Source organism: Chlamydotis macqueenii, chromosome 25, assembly GCF_036417535.1.
Source record: "Chlamydotis macqueenii isolate bChlMac1 chromosome 25, bChlMac1.mat, whole genome shotgun sequence".
NCBI classification, from domain to species: Eukaryota; Metazoa; Chordata; class Aves; order Otidiformes; family Otididae; genus Chlamydotis; species Chlamydotis macqueenii.
In genome coordinates this window covers 1,033,759-1,039,181 of record NC_141580.1, presented here as the reverse complement: position 1 = coordinate 1,039,181, position 5,423 = coordinate 1,033,759, and positions in this window count along the sequence as shown.

Here is a 5,423-nt window from a genome sequence, read left to right as displayed (position 1 = left end):
GCGCGCACACACACACACCGAGCGGGGCGGGCGGCGGAGGGATACTAGCCGCGGCCCGCCGCCCCGAACCGCAGCGCTCATTGGTCGAGAGAACCCGGCTGCGCGCGTTTCCATTGGTCGGTCGCCGGCGGGGGGCGAGGCTTATTGGCGGCGGGGCGAGGGAGGAAGGACGGGGGTGGGGTTTCCGGCGGCGCGCGCGGTTGATTGGGCGGTGCCGGGAAGGGCGCCCCGGCGGACGCTGCGGGGGGGGGGGGCAGGGAGGGAGGCGGCCACGTGGGGGCCGCGGCGCGGCCGGGCACCGGTACCGGTCACCGGGAAGGGGCTGCGGGCCCGGGGCGGCTCCTGCTCCCCCGGAGCCGGCCCCGACGGGAGAGCGAAGCCCGGGAGAGCGAAACCCGGCCTTGGCGTGGCCGCCGCCCCCGCCGAAACTGCCGCGAGCGGGGGGGTGCGGGGGGGGGGGGGGGGGGCGCTGCCCCGCCGCGGCCCCCGAGAAGCGGGCGGTACCGGTGGCTGTGGGTGAACGGGGCGGGGGCCGGGCTGCGGCTGTTTTGCCGTGGCGGGGGGTGCCCCCTGCACCCCCGGGCGGGGAAGGCTGGACCCCCGTCCGCGGGATGAGGGATTTTGGGGGGGGCGGGGGGGGAGAGGGAAAAATGAACGCCTAAAAAAAAGAAGGGCGGAACAAAGGTGTGGCTGAATAATTAAAGGCAGCGCTCTGCCGGGAGACAGCAATTAGTAACGCAATCGGGCTGCGCTGGGGGCACGCTCCGGGCAGCCTCTCCGCTCTTCCCTGGCAGCCCTTGCTCCCAAGGTATTTCGGGTTCCTGGGAAAGGGACGCGCTCCAGAAATGGGATCTGATCAAACGCAGCCGTCTCGGGCCGAAGGGAAGAGGGGAAGTTCAGCTGACGGCAGCGGGGAAACTCTTGAGTTACGAATACTTGGGAACAGCGTCGGCGTGCTGGAGGGTCCCGACCGCCACGCTCCTGTGCCGCACGCAGTCGGTCCGGCAGCTCAAGGCACGCCTTCGCTTCTGTTGCAAACAACTCCGTTTATCCGTCGGCTGCAAAAAACCGCGCATCATGCCCGAGCACCACGGCACCTTCTAGGCTCCAGGTGCTCCATGAGCTTCTCAAGCCCAGGACGTGCAGAGGTGGAGCGGATTCCGGAGGCCAGCGCCACCGCCGCTGCTTCCTCCCAGGCAGGTTTCTCTCCCTTATCCAGCCGTTAGTGGAAGATGGGGGAAAAGCAGTCAAACTCATCCTTGATGGCTCCAGGCCTTCCTGTCCCACACCGCTGCTGTTCTTCCCCCCACAAACACAAACCGCTGCCCAAGGAAAGCCTTGTGCTGCAGAGCAAAGCGAGCACTGGCCCCCGAGGACAGGTCGTCTTCACTGCTGAGGAAGCGGGCTTGCTCACAGCTGGGCAACACGGAAAAAGATTCATTATGCCCCTAAAGAAATTCAGGTTATGGGGACGGACTGGTGCTCTGGGGCTCAGGAGCCCTAGATACCATCCCTCCCTTTGCCAGAATCTCCCAGAACTTTTCTCTGCCTATGCCTTGAGTTTCAGATTTTAAATCCCAATCAGCTTCTTTTGTAGAGTGCTTTGAGATCTCTGGAGGAGGAGTACTGAAGTATACCCGTTACAAGCAAGGAAGAAGGGGCTGAAAATGTCCGGACGTCAGGATTTGAATTGTTTGTCCTGCTGCCATCAGCTCGTTACACGTTCTTACGGTGTCTCGCCTGCATCTGCCTCAGCCACTCCAGCTGGAAGAACAACACTGGGACCAACCTCTGGAAGGTGCACGGGGCTGCGCTCACTGGAGACCGCAGAGCTTTGGGATCTCCAGGATGAGGGAGCGCGGGATGCGGAGGCACGGACAGCGTGGCCACGGCACGCGGTGCTAGCTGGGGAGAGAGGGGTGCTGCTGCCTGGTAAATGTGAGGAGTCGGATGGGCAGAGTTGTAAACAGTTCGCATCATTACCTCGTTTAGGACCAATTACTGTTTACAGCTTGACTCGCGGAACAGAACGGACACATTATTCAGCCTGAAGGAATGGAGTTCACTTCGTGTACAGCGCTCTTCACCACTCTCTAGTACGCCTCTGCTAGCGGATCAAAGTCAACTCACCAAGCAGCATTTGGGTTGAAATCGGGTGGAATTCACTCAGTAGCAGCTAATCCCCCATGGGGAGGAGACCTGACAGGAACAGAGGAGGCTGGCACACCGCTGCAGTTTGCTGCTGGGTTGGCTGGACGCTGTCTTGCTCCAAACTCCTTCCCTATTCCCCTCCCCACCCCCAGGCTCGAGGACGCATCCCAGACGCGCACGGTGCTCAGCCGGTGCAGTTCCGCTGACCAGGATGACTTTCCTTAGGGGACTGCTCCCATAGGAGAGCCAGGGAGAGTGAAGGATTAAAGAATTCTGTACAAATCTGGCCTTAGCAGCAATGAAAGCCCAAAACCCCAGTGTAAAATCAGGGTAAGTGAGACTGCAGAGCCAGCTCCCCCAGCAGCGCCGGGGCTGAGCTGTGAAGTCCAGCTAGATGCGCTGTTTTTCTCCTCATTGCCATAAATGGCAGCCTCAGCACGCACATCACCGAGGCTTATATCATCTCCTGCTTTCACAAACTGACTGCAGAAACTGGGAGAGACATGCTGCAGAGCTGCTGACCTTTGGAACAACTCTAGAGCCGGTCGGGGTACGTGGGGTTGTTTCAGCCAGGGAAGTGGTTAGAACAGGAACTGGGTGACCAGGTTCCCCTTCCAGAGTCTGGCGAGGCTGCTCAGGACTTTCAGGCTTCTCCTACATGAACTCCAAGGGACAGGGACTGTCTGATTTTTTTTTTTTTTTTATGTATCCAGATCTTGGAGTTCCGTAGAAACCTCTACGGAACCACCATAAATCAAGCAGAGTTTAGATGACACCAGGCTTAAGAAGTTGACTCAGGAATCCAGAATAAGATTATTTACACGAACGAGCACGTGCCCTGGAAGGACAACGTGTCCCCCCGGGGCGGCCCTTCCTCTGTAGGGAGCGAGACGTTAACGGCTGCCTAGCACCCAACGTTTCTCCAACCCTGAACTGCAGAACACGGTGGATTTCTGTGCGCTCCGTCTCCCCTCGCTGGAGCAGCCCCGGGGCCGACGTATGTGCTGCAGAGAGAAGATGCATTTTCCTAACGGTCAGGTGATGAAATCCAGTTTTGAAAAAATCCTGGATGAAATCCAGCCGGCACAATGACTAAGTTACACAAGGCTGAGCAGAGACACTCACCTGGTCTGCCTTGCTGGGAGGGAATGACTTCCAGGCACGCTGGTTATGCTCAGGCTTAAAACAACCTCTCTTTTCTTGCTGGTTTGGGTCCCTGTAAAAGAAAAGTTAATGAGTCCACAATACCAACCCAGTGGCTACAGCACACTGTCCTCGCTGGCTCTGAGTTTTGGCACACGTGTATTTCCCCCACACATTCTCACTTGAACATGAATTATTTTAACCCTGCGCCACAAATTTAGCAGAGCAAATTCTCCTGTGACAAAAAGAAAGCCTGGAAGAGCCCAAACGGCGCTCACTGAGCCAGCCGCTGCTCAGCTTGGTCTTTAATCGCTTGTTCCTGCTTGGTCGTTCCTTCACGGGGGTGGCAGGATGCTCATCTCGGCCTTGCCAGGGAAGGACAGGCCACGCAGGCTGCTCCTTCACCAGCCAGGATCCGCTCGGCAGCGGAAGAGGCGTTGGCACAAGCTGGCATCAGCCCTGCCGCCGCCACGAGCCTTGTTCTGATCCTGGCGGCCAAGACTCTCTTGTCCATCCCCTGTCACAGAATATTTTTACTCGCACGGATATTTTGCGTGGTTAAGGCGCCTTTGACAGCACACGGGCGTAAACTCTCTGAAACGCAGCGATACAATAGCTAACGACAGGGCGGGCGATGGTGGGCGACACCCAGACCTCACCGCAGCGCTGCTGTGTCCCCCGTACAGGAACAGGTAGGTACCTGTTAGAGGAGCCTTTGGGACGTCAGGTATTGGGGGTTGTTGTGGTTTGGTTTTTTTCCCCAGGGGTTCCCAAGCTTATTTTTTTTGCTGTACATCATTGACGTTTACAATAATTTAAAATATGGAGCGTATTCTTAATGCGAGTACATTTGGGACAAAAGCCTGGCGTTTGGGGAAGCAAATACTGTGTCTTTCCAGAGGCTGCACTTCCACTTCAGCTAGATAAAATTTTGGTCTGAAATCTGGGTTTTTTTGGAGAGTAAACCAGATTCCGAAACTTTTCCCCAGCTATTTCCACATCCGCCTGGCAAGCTCGTGCCTTTTTCCCTGACAGATTAAATATTATTCTGTTCTACGTGTAAGAGTCTTGTGAATATCAAAGCAGGGACTATTTATAAGAATGTGTATTTTTGTTATTACAAATCTCGCCTTTTCCAAGTTGCTCTGGGGAGCTCACACATGCGATTGTTGTTTTTCAAACGGACGGGATGCTTTCCAAGCAGACCTGGCTGTGCCGGCGGCAGCACTGGATCTGCGTCAGCAACGACAGGGCAGGAGGCCACCAGTCCTCCACCCACCGTAAGTGTTCCCAAAAACAATTTAAAAATTCCATTTCCAGCTGATTTGAAGCTCAGCATTTTGGCATCTCGGGGCCAAACGCAGTGCAGGTGTCTGACCATTCCACACTGGCTCAGTATCAAACGGGCTTCATACCAGCTTGCAGTTGCAACCAACACCGACTAGATTTCAACTGCTTTCATTATTTTTACTGCCCCTGCTAAGAAAAGCAAACAAATGAACACGTTGAGATTTCCTTAAAACTCAGACTCAATTCTCTAAAGCTGATGGGGTAGGAAAAAAAGATCTCCAACCGAAGAGCCACCTAGCCAAGGCTGCTGCATCTCATCGTGGCCAATGCAAGACGATCAGGGAGACAGTTTTAAGAAAGGACTGGTGAAAAGATGAACTATCCCCAACCATGCCCCTTCCTCCAAGCTCCCAATGACCTGCAGCATGGAGTTGTTTCAGAAATGACTTTAAAATGTTAATTAACCCTTGAATCTCGAGGCTAAAAGAACATTGCCCAAATCATTCATGCATCCTCTGCTCAAGACGAAGCGGTTTACATTGCTTTGGTACATTTTTCTTCATGAACCGCCGCCCCGGTTCACCTGTGAGCAGGAAGCAGCCGCTGCAGGAGGGGCAGCGGCCCTCCCAAACCTGATCACCTGGAATTCAAGCCAGTAGCTCTGGCACAGCACCAGGACAGCTCGCTAGGCCAAAGCCTGCCTCGCAACCTGGCCGTATCAATCCATGTTTGATCAGACCGGTGTTCCGCCTCAGCAGGAATCAAGCTCCTGCTTCTTTACAGGGACATCCTCGTGGCACGGCAATGCCTTGGGCACAGCGCGGCCAACCCATCTGCAG